The 15,604-nt window shown below is 38.5% G+C and overlaps 1 pseudogene; it reads left to right on the top strand.

Annotated features, from left to right (window-relative positions):
* The first annotated feature begins 7,408 nt into the window (after window positions 1-7,408).
* Window positions 7,409-9,198, top strand: LOC137498458 (piggyBac transposable element-derived protein 4-like; annotated as a pseudogene).
* The last annotated feature ends 6,406 nt before the right edge of the window (window positions 9,199-15,604 follow it).

Genomic DNA, 15,604 nt, shown 5'->3' with positions numbered 1-15,604 from the left:
ACCCTTATACCTCCTTCTCAATGTGAACTGTTGTACACGTACGCTTTACCGTCAGAACGTGTTGGGATTTATTGTGAAGAAGAAGGGTTTCTGTGGCGATGCCCGAAGAAATCATCGGGCAAGTTGGATGTGCGCTTAGGGGCGCGTAGCTGTGAGCTTGAAGCCGGGAGATAGTGGGTTCTTGCCCCACTGTTGGCAGCCCTGAAGACGGTTTTCCGTGGGTTCCCATTTTCAAACCAGGCAAATGCTGGGGCTGTACCTTAATTAAGGCCACAGTCGCTTCCTTTCCACTCCTAGGCCTTTCCCATCCCTTCGTCCCCATAAGACCTATCTGTATCGGCGTGACGTAAAAAAACGTAATTACAAAGAAAAATCGTCGAAGTCCTACTGGCTGAAGCGGTGGATCACAGGGGATCCCAGTTTCACTACGGATGGAAAGGTAGTTTTCTGCCAAGTTTGGTAAGTTCGTTTGTTCCTTTTATCTTTTTTTGTGACTGAACTACGATCGCATTTCATTGTAGCATTTATAGGCCTATAATTTACGTATTGTGGAAAGTTATTTTGTCGCGAACTTTCAAAAATTTATGTTGCTAAAATTTAAATAATCATTTTATTACTGAACGAGGAGTTGGAACGCCGATGTTCTCTTGTCACAGAGTGGATGAAAATTAAAAATCGGTAACTTGAACTCTGATCCAATTCCCGCGAAAATAGTTATTTACAACTGAAATATTTTCTTTCTGTCTGTCTTTCTTTCTTTCTTTCTTTCTTTCTTAATCTGTTTACCCTCCAGGGTAGGTTTTTCTCTCGGACTCAGCGAAGGATCCCACCTCTACCGTGTCAAGGGCAGTGTCCTGGAGCGTAAGACTTTGAGTCGGGGAATAAAACCGGGGAGGAGGACTAATACCTGTCCCAAACAGCCTCACCTTTTATGCTGAACAGGAGCCTTGTGAAGGCATGGGAAGATTGGAAGGGACAGGTAAAGAAGAGGGAAGGAAGTGGCCGCGTCTTTAAGTTAGGTAGCATCCCGGCATTTTTCTGAGGAGAAGTGGGAAACCACAGAAAACCACTTCGAGGATGGATGAGGTGGGAATTTTTTTTGCTAGCGGCTTTACGTCGCACCGACACAGATAGGTCTTATGGCGACGATGGGAAAGGAAAGGTCTAGGATTTGGAAGGAAGCGGCCGTGGCCTTAATTAAGGTACAGCCCCAGCATTTGCCTGGTGTGAAAATGGGAAACCACGGAAAACCATCTTCAGGGCTGCCAACAGTGGGATTCGAACCCACTATCTCCCGGATGCAAGTTCGCAGCTACGTGCCCCTAACCGCACGGCCAACTCGCCCGGTGATGTGGGAATCGAACCCACCTCTACTCAGTTGACCTCCCAAGGCTTAGTGGACCCCGTTCCAGCCCTCGTGCCACTTTTCAAATTTCGTGGCAGAGCCGGGAATCGAACCCGGGCTTACGTTGGTGGCGGATAATCACGCTAACTACTACACCAAAGAAGCGGACTACAATTGAATTGTATTTTTTTAAAATCTTGAGTAACTTTCACCAGCGCTATGTGTAGGCTCTAGTGAAGTCAATTACACTTCCGCTATGCCTTCGCGAAACATACAGTAGGTTGAAGATCGAATGTGGTGCAGCTAGGACGATGTCACAGAGGCTAGATATACAAGATGGCATGGCTTGAACGATGTCACAGCGTCTTTAACAAGGCTACAAAGACTATCTTTGCAAGACCAGGCCAGTGGGATTGGTCTGGATTGGTGAGGTCCGGTTAGTTGTTACACGTTGTTCTGGGTGGGGGTGGGGGGGGGCGGGGGGCATGCAAAGATAATCTGGGGTGCGTACGCTCTAGCATTCCATCTAGAGTTTTGCTAAATTGTGAAAAATGTAAGTTTATGAGCGCATGCCACGACAATTTTAAATCACGCGGTTTTCTAATTTTTAACGAGGGTGACAGTCTTGTGGGCACACGTGATGCAGTATCTATTGCAGGTAACAGAAAATAGTCTTCATGACACCTGACCCGGCTGACCAAAGCCGGTGAATAGCAACATATAAAATGTTCAAAAATCTGAGATTTATAGTGCCTCCGTTTTAATTCTTCTATATAAGTAAGAATACTGCTAGAGGCAGCTTGGTGAGTTTCTGGCAAGCATATATGAAGGTTCTCTCCTCTACGCTACTCAGGTATCGTTTCGCGTCATTTTCATGATTTTTTTTCACCCGGCGAACTCTACAGGAAACTGCCAGATTATAACTGAACATTTTTGAGGACATATTTCCATGTACGGTAAATTACGAATGCGTACTTCTAGAAACATCACCTCTAATAGTCTTTCTATTTTTTAAATGAAACGAATGCATGTTTATACTGTCCGACTCGTTGGCTGAATGGTCAGCGTACTGGCCTTCGGTTCACAGGGTCCCGGGTTCGATTCCCGGTCGGGTAGGGGATTTTAACCTTAATTGGTTAATTCCAATGGCTCGAGGGCTGGGTGTGTGTGGCGTTTTCCGCATTAGAAATCATCCTAGGTAAGACCCTCATCTTCACAGATATGCAAGTCGCCTAATAGGCCGTCTACGAGAAAAAGACCTGCACCAGGCCTCTCCGGAGGCCATACGCCATTATTCTGTTTATACTAAGCATTATTGCCAACTAGCCCAGCTGTAGGAATATGAGAACATTGTAATTTAATTCAATTTTATTATTTTTCAGATCAAATGTGAAAAAATACCATATAGATCAACACAAAAATATTGCGATGCAATTAACACGAGTACAGGAAGCGTTGTCATCGCAGCTTTTCTACCAGTCCACTGTGAACAGCGACCAACAACAATTTTCTATAGACCTGTGCACTGCAATGATGGGAGCTAATATCCCCCCTGCATAAACTGGAGCATCTTCAAACTTCAACAAGTTGCCGGGAGCAATCACCGAGTAGAAACGAGTGGCTTTCCCCCGGTGGAGTCATTCAGGGTTGTGGAATAAGTTAGGAGAAATTTTGACCGAACCTGTGGAAAGGCAGCCGCTGTCAGCAAAAAGTTCCATAAGAGTCCTGCAGCAGAATCCAGGATGGAAAACGACGGTAAAAGTAGCCGAGGTACTATGAGGTGAGGTAGATGAAGCAGTTGAACTAAAACCAGATGGAGTGGCTTCATTGAAGTTTTATCCAATCACTTCCTGTGATGTTGAGAGATTTCTCTCAGTACGAAACATGCTGCTTGACAGGAGAAGGAGATTGTTACCGGAAAACACTGAAACGTTGCTCGTCGTAAATTCCTTTTATAGTAATTGAGCGTGTTATTGATTTATAAGTATTTTTTCATGCCTATTTTTGCCTATTTTACACGTTAGTGACTATTTACATGCCTATTTTGGCTAATTTAAGAGCCTATATGCCTGCCTATTTTAACTGTTTTTAGTGCCTATAATTCTCGTCTCTATTCATTACTATGCTCTGACAAGGAAGACATGTGCCGTCCGTGGGTTATCTTCGTATCTACCGCTAACAATCTCCCCGTGAAAACCCAACATCTGGTTCTGAGCAGTTCCACACATGACGACTGTCCCTATCATATCCTCCTATGATTATTATGAAATAATATCATTATCATTCTCTATCTGATCATTATCATATTCTTTGATTACAATCAATTAATTTATTATTATCATTAATTTCAATTATAGTCCTATATTTGATTATTATCATTTGTCATCCGGGATGATTATATGCCAACCCTTGCCGACGTTTCAAACAACGAGTCGTTCTTCCTCGTAATTTATCCGCATAAATTTAATGATCAGTTTCCTAATAAATTATTATTATTATTATTATTATTATTATTATTATTATTATTATTATTATTATTATTATTATTATTATTAATTTCGTACAATGAATCATCGTCCAAAAATATCTTAATTTTCTGTCATCATAATTATTATTCTCCAATTACTATCGCAAGTTCTTCTTCTTCTGCTTCTTCAACTTTTCATCATTATTATTATTATTATTATTATTATTATTATTATTTCCATCAGTGGAGATTATCATCATCGCATCACTTATTCATCATGGGTTTAATATTTTACATTGATCTCACCATAATTATTCTCAAATTAATCGAATAAATTCTTCCTATTATTCCTCTTCATATTATTATTATTATTATTATTATTATTATTATTATTAAAATGGAAAGTTGATACTTTAATTTCCACTCTTTAGAATTTAGTCACATATGTTAAATCACGTTATGAACCACCAAGATCTGATTTATGATGGTCGGGACAACACGGTATTCGGGACCGTACCTTCAGTTTCGTACTGCCGTTAATTTATATGGGGACACACGTCCTCCCAAGACACATCTCACCGGCACATCGCGGCTGGGCAAATACCTCCAATGCCGGCGATTGCTAAACTATTCCTTCCAATTTGAAGTCTATTTCCTTTTATTGGAACTCTTCAAACATTTAATTCGTAAATTAATCCTCGGTGTGTGGATTCTGCTACTCATAACACCGGAATATGCATTTTATATCATCTTAGGCCTTGAGATTCATCTATTTCATCATTACAAACAGTACGGCTCAATTTATTTCAAGCCGGATATTCGTTCCTCATGACTTCCAACTCTAAATATGGGCTCAAACCACTCTGGGATTTCCACATATCGTGACCATTCTAATTCACGTGTCTTTATCGCTTTTAAACAAATTTTAATGGTTAAAATAAAGTCTAAACGTGAAATCAACAATTTACGTAAAATCAAACTGATTACGCGAATTAAAGTCTTTAACGCTACATGTCATCTCCACATTGATTATTATTTGCACTAGCTAACTCACGAAGCACTGTTATTATTATTATTATTATTATTATTATTATTATTATTATTATTATTATTATACTTTAACTTGCAAACGCACAAAATATTATTATTATTATTAATTTACTTTCCTTTGCCAACTCACAAACATTATTATTTCTTTCTCGCAAACACACCGAGCATTATTATTATTATTATATAGAACTTACGAACGCCCAAAGCAGATAGAACATTATTATTATTATTATTATTATTATTATTATTATTATTATTATTATTATTATTATTATTATTATTATTATTATTATTATTATTATTATTATGACCTTCGGTACGCAACACAAATTTTACATACCCTGGCACTTTCATAATCTGGCTGTCTGGTAGAAAATATTCCTAACTAATATACAAATAATCCCCGCAGTGATTGAAATCAAATAAATGGGTTAGCACAAAAAGGAATTTAAGACTTGAAATGAACTTAAATCAAAGTACAGGTATTACAAACAGCATGCATTAATTGAAAGAAATATATCCCATATTTACATTATATACGACAAACAAATACTCAAATTAATTAATCTAACCCATAATTACGTTAATATAAATTAGTTCGTCCGTCTAACAAAAAAATTAAAATCATGGATTCGGGAGGCGGACCATGTTAAGTAACCATAATTAATGTACATTGAACCCCGTTTAGTCGCGATAACATCCCCAAATATTAAATTTGTGTACTCATTCCTATGTAGAATTCCATTGTCTCGTAGCGGATGGCCCCATGGTAATTTACTCGTCCATTATATCGCACTTTATAAATTTAACACAATAAAACACTTCTGGGTGACTACCCATGATTAATACCTTCCTTACAGAATTTACATTAATTTATACAAAAAACACTTATAGGTGCCTCTAGACCCATTACATTTGCACAATTATTCGTCCTTGAGCCCGAATCACACGTCGTGGCACATTGCGACGAAGTGTCGTTTCATTCGAACCGGCGCGTATCGCGTTCTTCAATCCGCACTTCCCGAAGTATACGATGCCGTCTCGTGATCGCCTCGCTCTTACAGTTCCCTGCTACAGTAATTGTTTCACCGTCTATCATGAAATATTTATTTCAGGCTCTGAACACTGGCTTCAAAAGTATTATCGGCGTTCCTGCCGATCCTTTAAATTCCAACACATGAAATGTCGAGAAATGTATTAATTTCACATACAGTGATACTGATAATTTACACTCGATATACTGAATAATTATCACTGTTCGTCTTCACCTTCATGACTACTAACGTACTTTCACTCCAACAGAATCTATGAGTTTTCTGGTACTGAATTACAGAGTCATCGTGTCAGCGTAACAAATTATTTCAAACGACTGGTTGATGTAAAGCTCGACTGGTAACAACTGGGTGATGTGAGGTCCCACTACTGGTTATTTATGGACGATATGGTTTCCCACCGAGGTCATCCCTGGTCATCTCCTGGGGAGGGGGGTTGGTTATCCTAAATCGGCATATGCAGGTGGATTTGGATCTCTTGGTTTATCCCACTTAATAAACTTGCGATACACGTCATGTGTCTTATTCTGAACTCATATAGTTCGGTGATCTTGGAAATATCACTTAATTCCTGTCCTCCACCTTTCGCGCGCTAATTCGGCGTCCCTGATGGCGTGCTCTTCTTGACCAATGGCGAGATAGCGTGGGTCATTTACAAGAATTCATTACTTTAATTTATTACAATTACTATTAATCAACATGGGAGTGATATTACAAAAATCCCCTCTATTCAATTCTGTGGTTGGAATAATTTAATTATTGTTAGTGGAGAAGCTAACTGGAGTTCACTCTGAGTTACTCTTATGTTGGTTTATCTGCAAGCCTCCGATAAATTTTTCCATTGGTCAACACCGCATCGGTTAGTTTAAAATCTCTTCGTTGCAACCTGACAACACAAAATGCCTCGAGGCGTTGAAAAATACTGGTACGTCATATTCTCGGTATCGGTGATGCACCTGTCTCGCCCTTGTTCAGAAATAAATATTCTTTCACTTCCGTGTAGTCATTACTTCTGTTGTTGTGAGCTCTAGATTTAACTCTTACAGTGCCAAGATGCCGATGCATCGGCACTTACATTCTGTACGAAAAATGCCAGGATGCCGGTTCGATCGGCACCCTCTTATATGTGGTGTAGTTATGCAGTAAGGCGCTAGATTGCGCCATAAATCAAATAGTAAGAAGGTGGAATGTTTGTAATTCCTCCTTATGTTATTAGATAGCACTGACATAGCTTCATTTTTGCTTGTTTACTCTTTCAGTGTGAGTGTATAGTGTGTGAGTTCGTGACGTCTATGATCCAATATGGCAGCCTCCTTGTTTGTTTATGTCCGCGTGTTGTGATTTGTTTTCAACAATTTTACGTTCTAATTGACGCATTTGAGTTATTTAACGTTATATATACAGTTTATAATTATTTCTACTGTAGTTATAGTTACTTAGCAACTTATTTAGGTCGTAGTAAAGTTGTAAATAGTACATTTATAACAACAAGTCATGTCGTCACGTAGGCCTATTTCAGGAGAAGAAATTGAGGAACTTTTGGATCGCTTTGAAGATTTAAGCGACTCTAATTTTAGTGAAAGTGATGATTGTGAAGTTTTTGAGTCTTCAGATAGTGAGCCAGAGGATGATGGAGCCGTGCCATTGGCTAATGGTCTTACAACAGCTCCTGCAATATCAAACAGTGATAGTGACAGTGCTAATGAAAATGATAGTGACAGTGAATTAGATGATTCTTGGACTGAATGCATATTCCCAGAAAGTAATATTGTCCATCCCCACCAATTTTATGAAATCCCAGGCCCAAAACATGTACCTCAACCTAATGCTCCACCCATAGAATATTTCAATCTGTTCTTTACATTTTCATTCTTGACACTATTAGTAACAGAGATTAACAGATATGCTTCACAAACTATAAAGAAATTTCAGAACAAACTTTCACCTGCATCAAGGGCATCCAGCTGGCACAACACTACAGTGGAAGAAATGAAAGCTTTCCTGGCTTGCATACTGAACATGGGACTGGACAAAAAACCTACAATAGCTAGTTACTGGTCAGCTTCATTCTCCCAAAGTTCACCTTGGTTTAGGCACATGTTTTCCAGAAATGGATTTCAGCTTCTGTTGAAATTCTTTCATGTTGTAGACAATAGAGGCCTTGCTGCCCCTAATGAAGCAAATTATGATCCCTGTGGAAAATTCCAGCCTGTAGTTAACCATGTCAATAGAGTTTCAAGGTGCCATTTCACTCCACATCAGCAACTATCTGTTGATGAAAGTTTGGTGGGGACGAAGAATCACACAACACTCATGCAATACCTGCCAAATAAACATCATCACAGGTGGGGCATAAAACTTTGGATGATATGTGATTCAGTAGTGAATTACTGCTTAGGATTTTATGTGTACAGAGGTGCAAAATGTCAAAAAGATAAAGACAATATTGCAAAGCATGGTTTAGGGTACTGTGTGGTATTGCACCTGCTCACTATAGGTAATTATTTACAGAAAGCATACCATGTGTTTGTTGACAATTTCTTCATGTCAGTGCCATTAGTGAAGGATTTGTATAAAATGGGGACACTCATAACAAGTACTGTACGTCGAAACAGAAAAGGATTGCCTCAGTATTTGAAAGAAAAGTTTGGTATTGGGGATAGAAAATACTTCAGGTCAGGGCCTGTGTTAGCTATGGGCTATAGGGAAAAGAAGAGTCAGAGGAATCCTGTCCTGCTACTGACTAGTGAAGGTAGGGCTGCTGATAAAACTTTCACAACTAAACGCCAGGGTCAGCAAAAAGAAATTACAAAACCAGAAGTGGTGTGTAATTATAATAAATACATGGGGGGATTGATACTAGTGATATGATGTTGTACACATACCTTGATGAGAGGAAAACTGTCAAATATTGGAAGAAAGTAGCTTTCAACATTATTGCAAGGATGGTGTTAAATGGTTACATCCTATATAAGGAAAATTTTGGAGGAGCTCGATACCCCATGTCAAGACTGGCCAATACAGTGTCAATCATTGAGACTTTAGGAAGTGAGTGGCTTGAACACAAGCAGTCTGGTGTGGTTTCACCTGGCAGTGTGAGTGATATAAATGGAAGTACCAGTACTTCTACTAAAGTGCGAAAACTTCCTGAAAAAAAGGAGTCTAACTGTTGCGTGTGTAGTACCAATTCAAAAAGGCGTAGATCAAGAACAGTGTGTTGTAAATGTAGTAAAGGCCTGCATCTAGATTGTGCTCCAAAACATAAGTGCAATATGATCACATGAAATGTATCATAAAGTTATGGAGGAGAATTCTGTAATAAGTTAGGTTGTTTACATTCTTCATTTTACTATGGATATTAATTGATTTTGTATGTTTTTCTTATCTCTTGAATTGTTCTGGAGTAACTAATGATGCTACTAGTCACATTTCTCTCAAATGATCACTGTTACTCTCCTAAAATCGTAAAACATCCAATCGTTGACAGGTTACATTGTGGGTGTCGCTCTCCCCACATGTTCCATGTTTTTAGAAATTAATTCATAAATTGGAAAGTAGGCCTACTTTAACAATATAAATTGGTATACATGATCCCAGATAAGAGATAAGATTAATTATCTTCACGTAGTCACTTTGGATTTAGTGTACAATGTGCTAATTCATTTCAAATTACGTTTTTTCCTTTTTAATAACAAAATAATTATATTTTTGCGCACAGTATTCCATGATTTTTTCTTTAGAAATGCAAAACACATGTTTATATTCCTTGGAGTATATCAAGCTCACATACCAAATTTTACCTCCATATCTTTTAAACTGAGACGTTTATTAATTTTTTTATACAATGATGCAAAATCCACTGAAACATGCTTGGCATTCTATGCATATGACGACCTATTATGTGCCGGCATCCAAAGGGTTAATCCTCTTAGCTTCTGACCAAGAAACATTCTCCCCACAATGGCAAGCTTAACTGTGGCGACGGACTGTCGCGATATGTCTGACTATGTTGAAATTCTTCCGTCCACACAGAACTGACACTGTACGTAATTTATCATTCCCATATATCTGTATTTATATTATAATCAAGAAATCATGATATCTAGGGCCTATCTCATCCGGGTACAATACAGATGCTATGTCTATTCTACACCCGGGTGACTGAACGAGAAACATTCAAAACCAAAAGCGTATTAATAATTTTAGATGTTTAGAAACTTTGGTCACCCCATACCAAGTTGAATGGGAGTCAACAGAGGGTAATCACTCCTTGTTCGCTTACATTACATATTTCCCAGTAGGGAATAGAACAGAGTCCTCAGGCTGATCGAAAATTCTACATTTAAACCACCAGATTTATAAATTTACATGAAATAAAATAGATTAAACCTTCCCCTCTAGCTGTCTACAAGAGCTATCACATATTTATGAAAATTCTGCCATTAACTTACTTTACTGGACCTTCCGAACGCCGCCCGTGGTCCCCGCCTCCGTTAGAATACGCCACTCTCAATTAACTGGAGCAATGAAAAATACAATACAGCCCTAAAGCGCTCAGCTTTTATAGTATTTTTGAGGAGAAGATTCAAGAACTCTTTACTGACAGGCTGGATTCCCGTACGCACCCCCGATTTTAATTGGCTAGCGAAAATATTTACACATTTCTGATAGGTTGATTACTATAGAAGAAGGAACCAGCAGAAGTGTTGACAACTTTGATACATGAACAAAACAATCTTCAAAACTTAAGGTTTGCCATCTGTGAAAATAAGCATTTCTTAATAAATAAATTAGACTTCGACCCGCTACGGGGAGCAATTAAACCGACGATAGAGACATCTAACGGAGGAAAGCCGAAGTATCTGGTAACACATCAGTTCAAGTTAGATTACACAAATGGCCTTATAGAAGGCGCACAGTTTAACTGGTCGGAGAAGGTGTAACCCCCGGACAATAATAATAGTAATAATTCCTTTATTTAGAAATGTTCTACGGTACAGTAGCTTTCCTACACCGGGCGAGTTGGCTCTGCTGTTAGAGGCGCGCGGCTGTGAGCTTGCATCCGGGAAAGAGTGGGTTCTAATCCCATTGTCGGCAGCCCTGAAGATGGTTTTCCGTGGTTTCCAATTTCCACACCAGCCAAATGTACCTTAATTAAGGCCACGGCCGATTCCTTCCAATTCCTAGGCCTTTCCTATCCCATCACCGCCATACGACCTATCTGTGTCGGTGCGACGTAAAAACCACCAGCAAAAAAAAGCTTTCCTACAACCGGCATATCCATACACTTTACTCTTCCAAAATTATCTCTCTTCTGTGTCCTTCTCATTTAAACTTCTTACAGCAATGCTTCTTCATATACTATCCATCCACTGTTCCCTAGGTTCACCAAGCTTTCTATTAGCCTCACCTTTCCAGTTTAGCATCATTCTGTCATCTGTCATCCGTTTCACGAGTCCGAAAAATGGCGAAATTTTTCTTCTGTCACGTTCAACACATTCTTCTCTACCTTCATAGTTTCTCTGATTTTATTGCTCCTTACTTTATCACCGTTTTACTGCAATTCACGTTCAGCCCCCATCTTTTGTATTCCTCAGTTAATTTTCTCAACACATATAAAGCGTCTTCAGTGTAATAGGTCACTAATAATTCTGTTATTTCTAACTCATATCTGCCTGAGTTAATTATTTACTGCCAATTTCATGAATTCAATAAAAAATAATTTATATACAATACTTGTCATTAAAGTTAGATATCCACGAGTATGCAAACGTTGCACTTAATGCAGTATACAGGCCTCCGTATACGTAAGTCTTTCAGACATAATATTGCACATACATCCAACTCTTGTAATCGATTTAAGACTCTGACAATTTTAGAGGTGATTTACTTATTGCGGTGTGAGCCATAAGATTCTACTTCCATGTAAAAGAACCAATTCAAGTAACTATAACGATTAAAAAAATAGCGCTCAGTTATGGAAAAACGTACGTTGTGATATTGCTACCATAACGCCCACTCCTGGGTGTCAGGCCTACGGACATGTATTAGACAGAAACATGTTGGCGTACTTATAGATTTCAAGACACGGTGGGATATCAAAATTACGTCTTGCACGAGTTCTTCAACGTGTCAGAAGAAAATGCCCTCAGCTGCCGCACTTATACTCCATAGAATGCTAAGGACCTCGGCCGAAACAATTATCTGGGAAAAGAAAGACAACGACAAACGGACTGCAGGTCTGACGACGGCGATACATCTTCAAGTAGCTGAGACAGTGGAAGTCATATTTTGACCGAGCAGCTATGGCTCTGTTTTCGGGAAATGGTGGGCTAGTCCCACTGTCAGCTACCCTGGTATTTCGCTGTTTTCGATTCTTCTCACTAGGGCAACTGCAGGGTCAGTTCCTTCCATAGGCCACGGCCGTTCCTTTCTCATTATTCTCCGCACCTTCAATCACCCTCATACCTCTCCTTGTCTGAAATAGTGCGTCAATCTCCAGGAGGCTTCCTGTACTCGGCCAGGGTACGGAATAGAAGTTAATGTAGGCAGGTAGGACATTTCAAACCTGCTTTAAAATTTCATTCAACTATCAATAGACTTCAAGGATGTTGGCATGCTGAAATTTTACCAAACTGATGGGTGGAGTCTACATCTTTCTGCAGTTTTGTAGGTTAGTACTAATAAGCCATATCCTTAATATTGAAATAAATATCACTGCAGAACCAGAGCCATTGTATGGGCTAGAATATTCTTATTACTCACTTAAATAAGTTTGTACTTTAATCTATTAGTGAATACAAGTGAGGCAATGAGTGAGAGAGTGGGATATGCCCAAAATTTGGTAAATTTAAGTTATTGGTACCTTTCTTTCAATGTGCATGATATCAAACACATCCGTAGGCTTCTTTTCTTCTTGTTTAAAGAACTTACTTTATGCGAATTACTAATCTCATGTTTATCCTGCGAGCCAGTGGGCAATGCCAAGCACGGTGCACGTTGCCTGTCGGCTACCCAAGCTCGCCAGTAGCTGAGCTTGTTCTCAAATGCGTGTTAGTTTTGTACAACACGACGGGCGTTGAAGGCGAAGTAATGAGTAGTTACGAAAAGAAAAGAGAAATAACGATTAGTAGAAAAGAAAGAGGGTTTAAATGCATAGAAATGTGTTCTATAAAACTGTGACTATTATACACAAAATGCTTTTAAAAATCTGAACTGTTAATTCGGCAAGAATGCGGTGGCATTTATTCAAATACGATAATTAATGAAAATTAAGGAAGAAGACACGTATCTTTCATATTGAAAAATCCCTTGCTACAGGAAGGGAAATGAATACAGGCCTAGCTAAATACAAAGATTTGATGTCTCTTCTACTGTATGTACCGCAGAATTACCATGCGCTCCTACCAGAAAAGCTGAGGATATCGAGTAAGATTTCGATATGTGAAGGTACTGAAATATTTTGTATACCATGTCATTAATTCAATACTTTATTTATTTGAAGATCTAAATATCTTTCGTGAAGGTACAAAAGATCTATAGCAACCGGGTAATAAAGGTGACTTTTAGTAGTACTGTATTATGGAAAAGTGGGTAGACGCAGGGAAAGACGGGATGATGAGTTTTTTCATGTGATACCGTAATTAGCTGGAAAATTTTGTGACGAAAAAGGAGGTAGCATTACAGAGGAGGTGTATCAATTGTAATGCAATGTTATTTTGTTTGTTTGCAGATGAAAAGGGCTTAAGTAAGTGGTTAAATGATGGAATTACACGCTGTAAATAATTCTCCAAAAGAGTTTGATATATATATAATTTGAGATGGTAAACAATAAAATATACGTTAACTGGAACATTTTTCTCTTTATAAGGCAAACATAAAACTCAAAATATCTCGGTTCAATCCTACTCTAGCACAGCTCACTCTGTCACTCACTGCCTCAAAACTCGTCTCTGTGTATTGAGAAACATTTCTTATCGCCTCTTACACGAAAGAGTAATTCATGGTGAAATTGAAGACAATCGCAGACGAATTTTCTGTTAATCTGAATGATTTTTGGTTTACAAATTGTTTTACGTCGCTACGACACAGATAGGTCTTATGGCGAAAGGAAGCCTCTCACGTTTTTCGTCCCAATTGTTTCCCTGTATAGCTCTTTCAATCAATCAATCAATCAATCAATCAATCAATCAATCAATCAATCAATCAATCAATCAATCAATCAATCAATCAATCAATCAATCAATCAATGAATTCTCGTCGCCATAAGACCTATCTGTGTCGGTGCGACGTAAAGCCCATAGCAAGAAGAAGATCAATCAATCAATCAATCAATCAATCAATCAATCAATCAATCAATCAATCAATCAATCAATCAATCAATCAATCAATCAATCAATCAATCAATCAATCAATCAATCAATCAATCAATCAATCAATCAATCAATCAATCAATCAATCAATCAATCAATCAATCAATCAATCAATCAATCAATCTCTACGGATATGCATTTAGAGCTGTCACCCAGGCGGCAGCTTCCCTGTAAATTGTTTACCACGAAGATGGACATATATCGAACGTCACCCTTTGCAAATTACTACAAACCCTAAAATCACTTCCTATAAACGAATATTTCCCCAGTTTTTTCACTACTCTTAAACTTGAAATCAGTTCGTTCTCCCTTTCGTTGCTGTTAAATTATTTCACTGACTTTTAACTTTCCTCCTCCTGATGAAAAACTTACTCATATTGGAAGAGTTTTTAAAGAAGAAAAATAAATACAATAATGCATATAATACGTGTCAAATTAACCCGAAAGGACGAGGGTTTTATTCCTCGTCAGAAAGTAAAAAAAAGTTAAAACAGAGGTTTTACTACTGGAAGAGGCAGAAACTAGTACCAGTTGCGTCTCTGGGGACAAGGGCAGCCGGATATAGAGCTAACCACTCTCTCTCTCACTTAATGCCGAGGTTACGTTTGGTGGGACTCTTTACCTTCCAGTCCCCCCAGGGCCTCCATGGCCTGTGCGAAGAGGGCTTTACTTTGCAAATTAACGATCTCAAAACATGACAGAACAAGGATGCACTGGCTTTCCGACTGCAAAAAATGACTACGGGAGACACACTGTGCGCGCGCAAGACTGATTTGTTGTCAACTCGTATTTAAGTGTGCCGCGGGAGTTCTATTTGAAGGCTGGTGTGCCGTGAAGAAAAGGAAAGTTTGATAACCACTGTCCTTGAACAACTACGATTATATCATCGTCAGCCTAATGTTCTAAGAAGTATGATGAGGGTGAATTCTAAAAAAGATTCACACTACAGAAGGATGCTGTCATGCATTTGTTTGAGGTTATAGGCAACAATTTGCGTCCTATGACAAATAGAAGTTTTGCATTTGGTCAAATATTAAAGAAGATACGGTTTTTGGTTTCTGGTTCTTATCATATTCTTATTGGTGACTGCATTCGGGTGCATAGAAGCACTCTTCATAGAGTAATTGAGAACTCGCCATGCCTACTTACATAAAATGCCTAAATCAAGGGATGTTTAAGGTAAATGAAATTTTTTTCCTAATATATTAGGCTGTGATGATGGAAGCCTCATTCCAGTTCAATCACTGAGCAATGATATGAGTGGATTTCAAAGAAACAGAAAGAGATTATTTTCCATTAGTCTGTGACCATTTATTGA

The sequence above is a fragment of the Anabrus simplex genome, chromosome 2 (genome assembly GCF_040414725.1).
Source record: "Anabrus simplex isolate iqAnaSimp1 chromosome 2, ASM4041472v1, whole genome shotgun sequence".
Taxonomy (NCBI): domain Eukaryota; kingdom Metazoa; phylum Arthropoda; class Insecta; order Orthoptera; family Tettigoniidae; genus Anabrus; species Anabrus simplex.
The sequence above is the reverse complement of the archived record's forward strand: the minus strand, read 5'-3'. Positions and strand labels throughout refer to the sequence as shown.